Source organism: Marmota flaviventris, chromosome 1, assembly GCF_047511675.1.
Source record: "Marmota flaviventris isolate mMarFla1 chromosome 1, mMarFla1.hap1, whole genome shotgun sequence".
In the NCBI taxonomy this organism is placed as follows: domain Eukaryota; kingdom Metazoa; phylum Chordata; class Mammalia; order Rodentia; family Sciuridae; genus Marmota; species Marmota flaviventris.
In genome coordinates, this window is record NC_092498.1 from 14,457,054 (window position 1) to 14,474,200 (window position 17,147).

The 17,147-nt window shown below is 35.6% G+C and overlaps 1 protein-coding gene and 1 pseudogene across 7 annotated transcripts in view; one reads left to right on the forward strand and one right to left on the reverse strand.

Annotated features, from left to right (window-relative positions):
• Nucleotides 1–17,147, forward strand: part of Braf (B-Raf proto-oncogene, serine/threonine kinase) — a 183,316-nt gene that overhangs the window by 85,952 nt on the left and 80,217 nt on the right. The window lies entirely within an intron of this gene.
• On the reverse strand, nt 498–2,852 carry LOC114105603 (immediate early response 3-interacting protein 1 pseudogene; annotated as a pseudogene).

Below are 17,147 nucleotides of genomic sequence, written 5' to 3' on the forward strand. Positions count from 1 at the left end.
ATAGAAAAACAAACTAACTACTAGTAGCTGGATCCATGAAGAAGCCAAATTCTGTAAATCATAAAGCTTAGTCAACAATTACCAAGAAGAGGATTTGCTGTTGGGCAGTTATTAGAATAGTAATTAATTCAAAGTTTCCTAGTAGTAGGACAAAATCATGTCTTTGGAATCAGGCAGGTAATTTAAATATGAATATGTTGAAAGTGTGTGTTAGTTATGAGCCCTGTAGAAAACGAAAGTGAACTAGATCCAGCTGAAAACATTGAAGTTCTGAATTTTGAAAAGAATAATTTTTTTAAAGGTACTGATCAGATATTTTGAGACCTCTGTTGAGTTCCTAGCATAGCCCTGCGCTGCACATAGCCATAGAACAGGGAAGGCTGCCTCATGGAGTTATTCAGGAAGGAGACCCCATCAGTTCCTTTTCAGTATATAGGCAGCAAATGGTTTATAACAATTACTGCTGATTAAACTCTGAAATTGTTTTCTAAACAAAATTAAATTTCTGCCTGGAGACTTTTGTACGTGTGCTAGAATGAGAAAGATGAGCGGAACTGAATATCATATGCCTATGAACCTCAGAGAAATCCAGTGAGGAAAAGAGTAAAGGCTAATACACTCAGGAATTAAAGAATACTTTGTTTCCAGCTGAAGTGTTCAGGTTTCCAGACTTTCCCTCACCCATGTACCCTTCAGTAGTATCTGTGTATAATAGGAAAAAAACAAACTGCTTTTTCCTACTCCACTCTGAGCATAATAACATTTCTGTGACCAGATGTGTTAGGTGTTTTCCTCCCACTAAGCAATTCCTAAATTCTCTGTAGATGTCAACTTGGGTGCCTTACAATTTTTGGAAAAAAAAAATTATTGAAACATTATTTGTACATTTCTGTGGGATGCATTATGTGGCAATTCTATACATATTCAGTGTGTAATAATCAAATCAGGGTAACAAGCATTTCCATCTCTTTCAAGCATTAATCACTTTTGTGTGTGGGGAATTTTGTACTGAAGAGTTTTGAAATATATAAGGTTGTTTTATCTTACAGTTACCCTACCATGCTAAAGAAGAACCAGAATTAATTGCTCCATTCTCTGTTTAGGTGCTTCTAATTGAACTTCTTTCCATCCTGCCCCATTTCCCTGGTCCTTCTCGTCTCAAGTGGGATTCTTTAAAATTCACTCAATTCTGACACCTGGAGTTATCAGAGGCCTTACAAGTTAAAGGCTCAGTCCCACAAGGATGCCCCACTTCAGCCAAGTGAAGTGGCATACACCTGTAATCCCAGAAACACAGGAGACAGAGGAGGTTAGCAAGCTTAAGTCCAGTTTCTGCACCTTAGTGAGACCCTGTCTCAAAAATAAAGGCTGAGGATGTAGTCCAGTGATAAAACACCTCTGGCTCAATCCCCTGTCATCAACCCCCATCCCCAAATGTCCCCACTAAAGATGCCAATGCAAGTTCCATTTTGTGACCTGTATTTCTTTTTTCTTTTTTTTGATTTGAAAATTCAACTTTATTTACAAAAGTTCTCCTATCAACAAAGATGCCATTCTACCCCTTCAAAATAACTGATAATTTTCACAAAAACTATTTACATAGTTTTAACCTTTCTATATATTTATTATATATATTATCTATATATTTATTATGGGACGAACAAACAACCTCTCTGAGATGATCCAAGACATAAATGAAAAATAAAAAACAACATAATAGCATGAATGCTCTATTGACAGAATAAAGAATTAAGAATAATATATTTTAATATATGCAGATATTGGTTTGGTCTCATTATTTGGGCCAATTAATAATAAATGCATAAAAAAACTTAGAACCATAATCATCAGGTGACCAACTTACAACATTAGAATTTTCCCTGAAATCAAAGAATATTGTCCTTTATAGTATATTTAAATTTGAATGCTTAATATCTAAGATAATATATACCAAATAGTTAATCAAACAGTTCAAAATAAAATTATCTAAATTACTTTTTTGTTTTAATTTTTTTAGTTGTCAATGGACCTTTATTTTATTTACTTATATGCGGCGCTGAGAATCAAACCTAGAGCCTCACACCTGCTAGGCAAGTGCTCTGCCTCTGAGCCACAATCCCATCCCCTTATCCAAATTACTTATTTACCATTTATGTGTAATAAATACTTTTAAAATCCTTTCATCTAGAGGGATAATCACTCTCACATCACATCTAAGTCACAAGGAACTTCAAAACTTTGGGAAAAAAATCATCTCTGAGAAGTGAGAATTTAAAAAAATATATTTAAACAAACAACCCAGAAACAACAGTCCTGTATCCTTTTAACAATCTTTTCCATAGCACGAACTCTTATTAATACCCAGTAATTAAGTATATTTCAATCCTGGAGCTACTACCACTGGTGATCTTGTCTTTCTGTAATGAAACTTCAAGAACAACATTTTAAAAAATTAGATAAATAGAAATTCTGGCTTCATTGTCAAGTTTACATTTTTGTCAAGTGCAAATTCAGCCTGCTAAGAAATAAATCTTCTAGTGATGACTGAAGTAATAACTTTCACTGGCATCTCTTCTTCAGGGTCTCCTTTACCCCCATTGATCTCACTCAAATACTCAAAGCAATATGACAGCAACTGATTTTACTATTATCAATGGCATTCACATCACAGTTCTTACACATCAAATAAATTTCATTAGCTGAGATTTAATTCCTGACTCCTCTCCGAATTCACCAATTCCCTGTTCTGTTCCCCGGCTAGTGTTGTTAAGGAAGCTCTCCTCATGCAGTATGGTGATGGAGTTGATGCACAGCAGGGCTGCCTTCAGTAGTGTACACAGAGTAAAGACCATGGTCGCCTGGAGCCTTTCCAAAGCCCAACTGATCCCTCTCCCACCACACAGTGGACATAGCGGATGTGGGACCACCACAACCTCCACTGGGTCCTGTATTTCTGATCTACTGGCTATACATTGAGGGTTCCCACAATTCCCTTCTCAGGTTTGAATATTTACTAGAGCAATTTACAGAATTCAGTGAAACATTTACTGGTTTACTATAAAGGATATTAACAAGGATAATCCTAATGTTGTACTAACTGGGTTCAGTGGCACATGCTGTAATCTCAGCTACACAGGAAGCCAACGCAAGAGAGTAACCGGTCCAAGTACAGCCTGGACAACATAGTGAGACCCTGTCTCAAAATAAGAAATAAAAAGAGATAAGGGTATAGCCTAGTGATAAGTGTATCTAGGATTCAATCCCCTGGACCACAACAAATAACAAAAAGCAAATAGTCTTCCTGTACAGAGAGTGCTTTAAAATTGGGAAAAAGAAAAGAAAAAATAAAAGACCACAACCTTGCAGAAAAGATATAGATAGCAAAAGATATAAATAGGCAATTTATAGAAATTTAAATACAGATGAACAATAATGTATATGAAAATTGTTGAGATCTTCTCAGTTGTGTGAGAAATGAAAATTAAAGGTACAAAGAGATCATTTTATCTTTCTAGCAAAAGTTAAATTTTTATTGGTAGGGGTGCAGAGAGAGAATTCATTACACTGTAGGTGGAAATGTGCAGGATTACAGATTATTGGAAAGCACTTTGATAATCTCTCAAAATTCACAAGTACTTTGTCTCCCAAGCCAGTACGCTCATTATCAGGAATTTAGTCCACAGAAATAAAAGCACCAATATATATAAGGACATCTATATAAGGATGTTTATTAAGTCATTGTTCATAATAATAAAAGGATACAGATAATTAAAAATAGAAATGCCCATTGATAGGGAAATGATTATATACATTATGGTTTATCCATATTCTTTAGTACACTGAAAGCCTCCCAAAAGAGTAAACTAAAACAATAGTTGTACTTGAAGGTTTTGCTGAGAAATAATACTGAATGGAAAAAATTAAAGTGTAGGAAATTATCATACCTATTTGGATTTTAGGAAATTCCTGATGTGTGACCCTTGTGTGTAAATTTTTATATGTCCAGGAATCTCTCTCACACTTAGAGATGCTGAATAAAAATACATGTATTTAAATGTATAACTGAGCTTACTTGAAAAAAGCCTATCGTGAGTGAAAATAGAGGAAACTGAAAAACCAGAGAAATATGTGACTTATGTTTTACAGTATCATTGAAGCCTGGCCCTCAGGCTAAATCTAACCCACCACCTATTCTTGGATAGCCTATAAATAAAAATGGACTTTATGTTCTTAAATGCTTGGGGAGAAAAAATTCAAAAGAATAATATTTCATAATACATGAAATTCAAATGTCAGTGTCTAAATGTATTATCAGAATATAATATTTCTACCTTGTTTAAATATCATCTTATGGCTGCTTTTGTGCTATATATAGCTGCAGTGTTGAGAAGGTATATACCATTAATGTGACCTCCAAAACTGGTTCTTTTGGGAAGAAGTCTGCTGGCCTCTGCTTTAATGGTCTTGAGTGAAGTCAGTGTCACTCTCTCAGACAAAGGGATATTTCGCTGTGAAGGGCCACAAGACCAGGCCTTGGATTGTTGTCATAAACAATAATAGTTGGAACTCAAATTTTCACGTAAATCTGAGCCTTTGAAGGATGAAATTTTCTCAACAGCATATATAAATGAAATTTATCTTTTTGATGATTCTAAATAAAGATGAAAGTTTTCAGCCTGGTGTGGTGGCACACACCTGTAATCCCAGCGACTCGGGAGGCTGGGGCAGTAGGATTATGAGTTCAAAGCCAGCCTCAGCAATTTAGTGAGTTCCTAAGCAACTCAGTGAGACCCTATCTCTAAATTAAACAATACAAAAAAAGGGCTGAGAATGTGGCTCAGTGGTTGAACGCCCCTGGACTCACTCCCCAGTACCAAAAAAAAGACAAAAGTTTTCTCTGTGATTTGTTAACTGTGGACCTGCTCTTATCATAGTATGAGCTACACATTATATTAACTACATTGTTCAGGAAAGTCAGTGTAATAGCTGGTCCTGGAGTGATAGAAACACTGAGGCACTGGGCAGAAGCAATGCAAAGCCTCCCTTGGAAATCACAGAGATAAAACCCTTCTGAAGAGCTTCAGATCCCAAGTTATAAAACATACAAAGAAACAATCTACTATCAGTACATTAGAAGACTTAAGAACAACATAGACTCCTAAGAAGAAACCAAATAGAGAATGTAGGTAGTCTTGAAATTTAAAACTCAGAGTTAATTTCTTCTTTGAGGTATTCTGGCTAGGTATGAATAAGCTTCTGAACCTTCCATTTTATAATTATGAAGCACAGCATATTGAGGAAAACTTTAAGTGCCATTAGGAACAAATAGATCAACTCTGGATATCTTGTAAAACAATAGGTCTGGACTCTTTGATGACAATACCGTGGATGATTAAAAGATTGGGGGTTATTTCTCACTAAACAAGGCTAAGGAAACATAACCAAATATAGTGCATTATCCTGTTTGAGGATTAGGATGAGAAGGAACTTTAAAAGCATTCTTGAAACAGGAAACTTTGAGTACTAATTAAATATTAAGTGTTATTATGGAATTAATTTTAAGTGTAATAATGGTGATATAATTTGGTAGGAGAACGTATTGATTGATTGGTTAGTTGATTAATTGATTGTAGTGTGATAGTACTGGATTGAGCCCAGAGGTACTCTGCCACTGAGCTACATTCCCAACACTTTGTTTTTGTTTTTGAAGATAGGGTCTGCTTAGTTGTAGAGGTTGGCATCATACTTAGTATCCTCCTGCCTCAGACTCCTGAATCACTGAGGTTACAGATGTGTGCCACCACACCTAGTTGAATATCCTTATCCTTAAATAGATGGTTAAGTATTTAGGGGTAAAATGTCATGATGACTTTCACCTTTGCCCACTTATTTGAGATGTAACTTATACTCATCTCAAGCATACTGTTCAATGATTTTTTAATATATGTAACTGCCTTATAAATTGATATGTAAAGCATTTCTGTTGCTTGAAAGGGTTCTTGCATGCCCCTCAAATTTAATACACTCAAGATTCCGACTTTTATCTCAATCAGTTATTTTGGAACTTACTTCCACACACTGATGGATAAATTTTAATTTAGTAAAAATTAAAAACTTACGGTCTTCAAGAGACAATGTTAAAAGAATAAAAAGACAAACTACAGATAGATAATATTTGCAGTGTTTATAAAGGGCAGGTATCTAGAATATTAAGGAACTCTGAAAACTCAAAAATAAGAAAACAAATCAGCCATTTAAATAACAGACAAAACATAAGAACAGGGCTGGGGTTGTGGCTCAGTGGTAGAGCGCTTGCCTAGCAAGATGAGGCACTGGGTTCGATCCTCAGCATCACATAAAAATGAGTAAAATAAAGATATAGTGTCCATCTACAGCTAAAAAAAAAAATTAAAAGAAAAACTTTTAAAAAATATATGAACAGACACTTTACCAAAGAATTATATAAATGATACATAAATACATGAGAAGATGCTCATTAGAGGAATGCACATTTAAGAGACAAGATAAAATACCTCCTAAAATGGTAGAAGAATGACCATATCAAATATTGGTGAGGAACTATAAGGAGGAACTAGAATTTCCATATGCTGCTGGTGGGAATAAATAATGGGTAGACCATTTGGGGAAAGAATTTGGAGGTTTTATTTAATGCATTTCCTTTCAAAATTCCAACAGTGTTTTTTGCAGAAATATGCAAATCCATCTTAAATTTTATATAGGATCTCAAGGGGACCCCAAATAGCGAAAACAGTCTTGAGTGAGGCCCTGGTTTTTACTCAATACTACAAAAAAATCTTCCAAAACAGTCTTGAAAAAGAAAAACAACAATGGGCTGGGATTGTGGCTCAGCAGTAGAGCGCTCACCTCGCCCTGGGTTCGATCCTCAGCACCACGTAAAAATAAATAAGTGAAATAAAGATAATGTGTCCAACTCCAACTAAAAAATAAATATTTAAAATTTAAAAAAAAAGAACAAAGTTGGAGGCCTTGCACTTCCTGAATTCAAAATTTTTACAAAACTACAGCAATCAAAACAATGCCATACTGGCAGATAGCATATATACGTAGAGAGCCCAGAAATAAATCCTCACATATATGGTTAGATGATCTTTGACAAGGATACCAGGACCACTCCGTGGGAAAAATAGAGTGTCTCTTCATCAAATAATGTTGGAAAACTGAATATCTACATGCAAAATTATAATGAGATATGGGAATCTTGCTTTAACCACACACAAAAGTTAACTTTAAATGGATTGAATACATTTAAGAGCTAAAACTGTAAAACTTTTAGAAGAAAATGTAGGAGAAAAACTTCGTGGTGTTGGATTTGGTAATGATTTTGTCTGTCGCACCAAAAGCACAGGTAACACTAGTGAAAATGGACAATTTTGACTATATCAAAATTTAAAACATCAGGGCTGGAGATGCTGCTCAGTGGTAGAGCTCTTACCTATCATGTGCAAGGCCCTGAATTTAATCCCCAATAACTTCAGTCATCAGCGGTTTGAGTTAACAGTGAAAATGCAACCTGGAGTTGCAAAATGCTTGCATATCATGTGTCTGGTAAGGGATTAATATCTAGAATATAGGGGCTGGAGTTGTGGCTCAGTGGCAGAGTATTTACCTCGCCACATGGAAGGCACTGGGTTCGATCCTTAGCACCACATTAAAAGAATTAAATAAACAGAGTAAAGATATTGTGTCTGTGTATAACTAAAAAAAATTATTTAAAAAATGTAGAATGTATATGTCAATAACAAAAAAAGTTAAAAATTGGCAGAGAACTTGAATGGATGTTTATTCAAAGAAGATATACAAATGGCAAGAAACATGAAAAGGTACTCAACCTTGCCAATCACTAAGAACATTAGGATCATTAGGAAACTACAAATCAAAACCATAATGAGATACCAGTCCACACCCATTAAGATAGCTACTATCAAATTAACAAAATCACAGGTTTGGTAAAGATTTGGAGAAATGGGACCCCTTGTACATTATTGGTGGAAATAGAAAATGATACAGCTGCTATTGACTATAGTTATAGAAGTTCTCCAAAAAATTAAAAATAGAATTATCACACGATTCAGCAGGTCTACTTCAAGTTATAAAACCAAAAAAATTGAAAGCGAGTCTTGAAGAGATATTTGTATATCTATGTTATAGCAGCAGCAATATTCACAATAGCCACAAGAGGAAAGTACCCCAAGTGTCCATTGATGGATGAATATATTTTTTTTAAAAGTGTGATTTATATACAATGAAATACTATTTGGCCTTAAAAATGAAGGATATTCTGATGAATGTTACCACATGGATAAACCTTTGGAACATTATTCTAAATTAAATGAGCCAATCCCAAAATTAATAAATCCTATATAATCTACTTTTATGACATACCTAGAGCATTCAGATTCATGGAGACAGAAAGTAGAATGGTGGTTACCAAAGACTGGAAGCAGGAGCAATGAGGATTGTTAAATGGGTATAAAATATTATTTTACAATGTGGCAAGAGTTCTGAAGGCACTACATTGTGAATATACTTAATACTACTCAACTGAATGCTTAAAAGTAGTTAAGATGATAGACTTATACATTATGTGTATATTTTATCACAACTTAAAAAAATAAAACAGTATGGTAGTTATGTGGAAACTTAAATATACCTGGCCATTTTCTTTTAGGTGTTTACCCAATAAAAAAGAAAGCATATGCTCATACAGAGATTTTTACACAAATTATCTTAGTTGCTTTATTTATAATAACCCCAAATCTAGATGAACCATCAGGTGAATGGTTAAATTTTGGTACAGCCATAAAGTGAAATACTGCTCAGTAGAAAGATATGAATTTGCCGCAGTCTGGCTGGGCACAATCAGGAGCCACTTGTCAAAAGAAACTAACTTTATTTTTAGAACAAAACACGCCAAACAAAACAGCCTCTCAGGAAAAACCCTCAGAGCCTCAACTGCCACCACAGGCTTTTTACAAGCCTCTCTCCCACAAGCTTCTCTCCACCTCCCCCAATCCTCCTGCTCTTGAGGCAGATTGGCTGGGTCACATGGGCGGAGCCAAAAAAGTCCCCCAATGAGCAGCTCCGTGGTCTGAAAGGGCAGGGAAACAGTCCAATGAGCATCACCGCAGAGGAGCCAATCAGCTAGATGTTGCTGGGGCCGAGGAGCCAATCAGCTAGATGTTGCTGGGGCCGCTGTGAGCCAATCATCAGCCGGCAGCTGGATTGCTGGCAGCTGGAAGTTTGCTGGGGCCCCTTCGGCTGTGGCTCTCAACATCTCCCCCTCTCTGTTTAAACAACAAGCATGTGGCTTAGGGACCGTGCCTGTTAGGCAGTCCAATTCAACATATGGTCCTTACCCGTCATCGGATGAACTGACCTCTAGGCGTCAGCCTCCTGTCTTAGGTTGGTACCACTGCAATTGGATCATACCCGTCACTGACTACCGGTCCAGCATACAGCTATACTTGTGGATAGGCCTTTGCACCAGTGGGGGGGTGAGGTTCTTTGCCTCACCTCTGTTGGCCCCCAAATTTTAGACCATCACTAGTAGAGGAGGATGTAAAATGCCATGACATTAAGCCAATTGAGGGCTCCTTTGAAAAATTGTACCACCGGTGACATCATCAGCAAAAATACCCCAACACTACCACAAGTCGCTGCACCAACAGATAGTTCACAATGCATACAGGTGAGCTCACAATGTGTCCAGGCAAGTTCTGCAAGCAGTTCAGTGATGGCTATTGTAGAAGGTGTAGATTGGTTTTATCTTTGACTTCACCAGCACTGGGATGAAGATAGGAATTCTGGCAATAATGGCTAAAGAAAAAATTATGTAACATTACAGAAGGCACTAAAAGAAAACAATTTTCTTAACAATTTACATTGTCTTCACCGGCACTGGGATGAAGATAGGAATTCTGGCAATAATGGCTAAAGAAAAAATTATGTAACATTACAGAAGGCACTAAAAGAAAACAATTTTCTTAACAATTTACATTATCTTTAAGAGAATTATTAAATATAATGAAAAGGAAAGGTGAAAGTAAACAAACAGATCTGTTAACCTTCTTTTTTGTTTACATATTAAAACAATCCTCAACAGTTGTTTACCCAATTTAAATTAAACCATATAAATCACGTGAAAAAAAAATATTTGGATCCATTTTATCATGAGCGCTCATCATATATGATATATGGACATTCAAACATATAACACAAAACACAAGTGTGCACACATAACATAATACATACAACACATAACATTATAGTAAAGGCCTTATAACTTTTTACAGGTGAAATCTCCATTGCAATGTTTAAAAACTCTATAGTCAAAAAATAGAACTGATCAGCAAAACATTAACCTAGGTCTGTATGAGCTCAAAAAACAAAATAGAACTTCATGATATGGCAAAGGGCAATAATAAAATAGATATTGAAAAAAGCATCCTGGTTCTGTTGCAGATGTAAGAATAGCCAAACTGGAGTTTTGGATATCAGTTGTTATGGATTTGAGCCAAATCATCTTCTTTTTGGTCTGTAGAAATCGCTTTAGTTAATCTTTCTGGAATCCAAATCGGCTGCTGTTCTCCCTGTGGAAACACATAAACAGACCCCCGACTCCAGACAATCACTGGGTCAGGACCTTGGTTAATCTCTCTGGAATCCAAATCGGCTGCTGTTCTCCCTGTGGAAACACACAAACAGACCCCCGACTCCAGACAATTACTGGGTCAGGACCTTTCCATTGTCCTGTTAGAATATCCTTCCAAAGTACCTTGGGCTTATGTACATTTTTTGGACACATATGCCTTTCCGCAGCACTAAGTCCTGATGAATCCAAATTTAAAAAGTTTAGAGTAAAAAGGGTTATTTTAAGTTTATCTTTGGGGAATATATACCCCTTCCCAATTCCTTCTTTTTGCTTTAATAAGTACATTTTAATAGTTTGATGAGCTCTTTCAACTATGCCTTGTCCCTGTGGATTGTATGGGATTCCTGTTATATGAGTAATGCCAAATGTTGAGCAAAATTGTTTAAAAGAGGTAGAAGTATAACCAGGGGCATTATCTGTTTTTAACTGTTTTGGAACACCCACAGTGGCAAAATTTTGTAAGCAGTGAGCTATAACATCTTTAGTTTTTTCTCCGGCATGAAGGGAGCCCATCAGAAATCCAGAAGAAGTATCAACTGTAACATGCAAATATTTTAATTTTCCAAATTCTGGCAAGTGTGTGACGTCCATCTGCCAAATATGGTTAGGTATCAATCCTCTAGGATTGACTCCAAGATTAACTTGTGGTAAAAAGGTCACACAATTTTGACATTGTTTTATTATTTGTCTAGCTTGTTCCTTAGTTATTTTAAAACGCTTTTGTAAAGTATTAGCATTGACATGGAACTTTTTATGAAAATTTATAGCTTCTTCTAGTGTAGAGAAAATATGTATGTCATGTGTAGTTTTATCTGCTAAATCATTGCCCAAACTAAGGGCTCCAGGCAATCCTGTATGTGCCCTGATATGTCCTATAAAGAATGGATCTTTTCTGTCCCAGATTAGACTTTGTATAGTGGAAAGCAAAGAGAAAACAGTAGAAGAAGGGGAAATCCTACCAGCATCTTCAAGAGATACTATAGCATTAACTACATACTGACTATCAGAAAATAAATTAAATACAGAATCTTTAAACATCACAAAAGCTTGTAAAACTGCATTAAGCTCTACCTTTTGAGCTGATTGTTTGGGTACTAAAAATGTAAAAGTTTGATCAGGGGTAACTACTGCTGCTGTACCATTATTTGACCCATCAGTGAATATATTTGGAGCATTCATGATAGGTGTTTTTCTTGTCATTTTTGGAAAAATTACAGGATGCAATGACCAAAAAGACAATAAAGGATTAGATGGTAAGTGGTTATCAAATGAAACATTAGATTTGCACATGATTATTGCCCAAGTATTTAACTCATTAGCTAACTCATCAATTTGATTCATAGTATATGGAGTAATAATTTTATTGGGAGAAATTCCAAACACTCCCTTTGCTGCTTTTATTCCTTTGAGTATTAATTGTCCTACAGCCTCAGGATACCTAGTAAGAATAATGTTAGGAGAATAAGATAAATGTATCCATAATAATGGACCTTCTTGCCAAAATACTCCTGTAGGAATATTTTTTGTTGGTAGTACAATAAATAATAAAGGCAAACTTATATCAATTCTATCCAAATGCATATTTTCCATATATGTTTCAATGATTTTTAATGCCTTTCTTGCTTCAGGCGTTAACATTCGGGGTGAATTTGGATCTGATGGACCTTTTAGGATATCAAATAAAGGTCCCAACTCTCCTGTTGGTATACCTAAATAAGGCCTTATCCAATTTATGTCTCCTAATAACTTTTGAAAGTCATTAAGTGATTTGAGTTGATCTACTCGTATTTGAATTTTTGGTGGACAGACCATGGTTGAGGATAATAGAACTCCTAAATAATTAATTGGAAAATTTAATTGTACTTTATCTATTGCTATCTCTAGATTATAATTTTTTAATAAGTTTGTAAGTGTGGCATAACATTCTAGCAATGTGTTTTTATCTTTGTGTGCTAATAATACATCATCCATATAGTGAAATATTTGTAGTTCAGAATTTTGATTTCTAAGTGGCTGGATTGCTTTGTTAACATAAATTTGACACATAGTTGGGCTGTTAGCCATCCCTTGAGGGAGTACTTTCCATTCATATCTCTGATCAGGACCTTCATGATTCAGTGCAGGGATAGTAAATGCAAAACGTGGACTATCCTCAGGATGAATTGGAATTGAAAAAAAACAATCTTTAATATCTATAACTAAAACATACCAGGTTTTTGGCAAAGCAGACAACTGAGGAATCCCTGATTGAGCAGGTCCCATAATAACCATCTCATTATTAATGGCTCTTAAATCTTGCAATAATCTCCATTTACCAGATTTCTTTTTGATGACAAAAATGGGAGTATTATGGGGAGATACAGAAGGTTGTATATGTCCTTCTGCTAATTGTTGTTTGACCAGGTCATGGGCTGCTTGTATCTTTTCTTTAGTCAGGGGCCACTGAGGAACCCATACTGGTGTTTCTGATTTCCAAGTAATTTTTATTGTCTCAGTGGCCCTTTCTGAAAATCCAACCCATGTCTGTCTGTTCCTTGATCTATTTGTATTGGTGCTGCTATACCTTGTTCTTGTTTTTGTAATCTTTTTCCTTTCCTAAAACCTTGTCTAGTCATAATAGTGGGTGCATTTTGGTTGATGTTATTTGTTAATGTCAAACCTAATTGATCTAGGACATCTCGTCCCCATAAATTTACGGGAAGATGATCCAATACATATGGCTGTATAGTTCCTTCACATCCTTCAGGATCCTTCCAATCTAATACCATTGCACTTCTATGGGGATTAGTCGCCACTCCTAGGCCTCGAAGCGTTTGAGTGGCTTGTTGTAATGGCCAATGTTTTGGCCATTCTTGACGAGAGATGATGCTAAGGTCTGCACCTGTATCCAGTAGCCCATTAAATTCATGTCCTTGAATATTTAGTTTTAGCATGGGGCGAGAATCTAAATTTAAAGAAAGCATAGCCCAATCTACACCTGTGGAACCTAATCCCTTGGAACCTCTTTCTACAGTACGACTGGAAAATTTATCATGTAGGCTGGGTATTATTAGTAACTGTGCTATTCTATCTCCTGGTGAAATTACTGATATACCCTTTGGAGAACTGGCTATAATTTTTATTTCACCTTCATAATCGGGATCAATTACCCCAGGACTTATCATAAGTCCTTTTAGAGTAGAAGAGCTGCGTCCCAATAATAAGCCTACTGTTCCTTTGGGAAGAGGTCCTTTCACCCCTGTGGGAATGATTTGAACTCCCATCTCTGGAGTTAGTACTGCTCTGGCGGAGGCGCAGATGTCCAACCCTGCGCTCCCTCTGGTTTGTCTGATGAGGGATCTGATGGACAATGTGTCCTGGGCACTACCCTGATGGGGTTGCTGGGTTCCTCCAGTGCTCCGTATATTTGTGGTTTTGGGCCCCGGAGCATTGGGCCCCCTTGTCCATTTTTTGGCAATGGAGCCTGATGCCTTTCTCCACGATATCGTGGATAAACACCTGGTCCTTGTTCGTTTTTTGATAATGGAGTACCCTCTATGGTGGTTTGAGAACGGCATTCATTAGCCCAATGTCTCCCTCTACGGCATCGTGGGCAAATACCTGGTATTCTACTCCTTGGATACCTAGTTTTGTTAAACCCTCCTCCAATGGGGCAATACTGGGGCAAAAGTGAAATACTGCTCAGTAGAAAGATATGAATTGATATATATAACAGATGACTCTCAAGATAATTATGCTAATTGAAAGAAGTCAGACAAAAACTAGTACAAACTCTATAATTTCATTTATATAAAATTCTAGAAAATGCAAATTGTGACAGAATAGCACATCAAGATTTATTTGGGCATGGTATTAGGACAGGAGGGAGTCATTGCACAGAAGCACAAGAAAACTCAGAAAATGATGGATATATTCATTATCTTAAAAATAATGATGGTTGCATGGATGTATACACAATAAACTACACAAAATTATGTACTATATACATCATTGTGTTTGTTCTATGTCAGTTACACTTTTTTTAATTAAAAACCTTAAAGCTGATGATGTTATGTAAGTATATATATATATATAAAATATTTTAAGGGGAAAAGAATCATTAAGGGTGAGAAAAGTCATGCTTAAATTAATTTAAAAAAAAACAATTCTAAACATTGTATTTGAACAGTGTACTTGTAGATCATACTAAATTCTCTATTTGACATGATTACTATTCCATTCAAATAGATTATAGGCTTCCTGAGGACAGGAAAACCATCCCTTATGGTCATTTTTAAAGCAATTTAATTCCAACGAAGAAACAATGCTAGCACCCAAATTCATGAGCAGAGATCAAGTTTTTTCAGCATCTGGTCGTATCCTGAACATCACTTATTTCTGATTGCCCAGCATTCATTCCATCTCATTGTAACAATTTCATGGTATTTCTTGGAACCGTATCTTCCTATCCATATGATTTGGATAGTGTGACCCAGACTTGGGCTTCAGGAAGGGTATACATGTAATTCAGACCTTATCAATTAACAAAATCCATGTCCTTGATCACAGCTATTGGTTCAGGAATAGTTGTGTGGCTCAAGTTGGTCCATTGTTAACCCTAGGAGTTTGACTGAATTGTGAAGAAGTTTTCTTTACTGAGGTGGCTTTAGCTTTGTAGAATGAAAAACTCAAACCAACAAGGCCTATCATGCTGCATGAGCCACTCTGAGAATGAAACCAGTGCAGAGGAAAACAGAGCCAGAAGATGGATAGACTTGAGTCCTCATGACAGCATTTGTGCCCCTGGATCCACCTGTGTGTGAAACTAGAATACCCCCTGGACTTTGCAGTTATGTGAACCAATAAATACCTTTTTTTTTAGGTTGTTGATGGACATTTTTATTTGTTTATTTATTTATGGTGCTGAGAATTGAACTCAGTGCCTCACACATGCCAGGCCCTATACTGAGCCACAACCCCAGCCCTAAATACCCTTTTTTGCTTATATAAAAAAAAGAAAGAAAGGAAGGAAAGGAAAAAAGAAAGAAACTTGTAGGATACAGTTGAAACAACGTTTAAAGGAAAATTTATATTGATAAAAAGCCTTATTTGTTGCAAAATAAAATTTAAAACCAATGAAGTAACTGTTAAGTTAGGGGGGAAAAGCAAAAATAAATAAATTCAAAACAAAATGATGGGGCTGTGGCTGTGGCTCAGTGGTAGAGCACTTGCCTAGCATGTGTGAAGCACTGGGTTCCATCCTCAGCACCACATAAAAGTAAACAAATAAGATAAAGGTCTCAGCATCTAAAAAAAAATTTTTTTAAATGACAATAAATAGCAAAATAAAGGTTGAGTATTTAAAAAGACTGATAAATCTGGCAAAAAGGAACAAGAATAAAGATAGAAATAATGTAAGTGATCATAAAGGTACCATAATAATCATATAGTATAGATTTTTAAAAATTGAGTCCAGTGAACAAAAAAATTAGGAAAATAAATAATTAATGATTTATTGAACATGAATGTGTTTCTGAGATGAATTAAAAAAGGAATCGAAAATTTGGCTAGGTCTTGTAGGAGATGAAAAATCTCTTCTGCCCTCTTAGTTTGTGCAACTGGAGCCTTAGAAATTAAACTTACAAAAAAAACATTGACAAGAAAAAAGACAAGCTTTACTTGATATTCATATTTTTATGTGTATACAAGGTCTTCATATACAATAAATGAAGATCCAATAAGTGCATATGCCTGATTATATACTGGATCAAGAAAAAATGAAATCTGGAGCTATGAAAAGGCAAAGGACTTTCTAGGGGCTGTAAGTACAGGAAGATTAATATATAGTGGAAAGTAATGGGAGGTAAAGGTTATTTTAGTAACATTTGTTTTCACATTCCTCTCAATGTTGTATCTTAATGTTCCTCATGACAACGAAACTTTGGATTCTTCCAGGAGCAGAAATTTGTTAGCTTTCTCAGAACTTGCTTCTTAAATCAGATAAAGAAAACTCTGGCAAAGCTTTTTTCAGTATCTGTTGTTTCTCAGTTGTCTGTAGTTAAAACAATTCTATACTAAAGTGACTTATTTTGAAATGGCATATTCTGACCCTGTTCAGCCTATGATCACGTTAAAAAGTGTCTATATTTATGCCTCTACAGGCAAATTCTACAAAACATTTAAGGAATGCAGAATGCTAGTCATATACAAATTTTAATGTTTAATAAAAAAAAAATACATTTCCCAATTCAGTTTATGGAGCCTGCATATATTGGTTCTAAAACCAGGCAAGATTATTTGATGAAGGAAAAATAAAGGTTAGTCTTACTTGTGAAAGTATTTGCAAAAGTCTTTTAATAAAATATTGCCAAATAGTCCAGCATTGTATGTCATTTAGAAGAGTAATTCTTCTAAATTAATTAAATAAATTAATTCTAAATTAATAATGGTTTTTAACAATCTTCAAGGTTCGCAT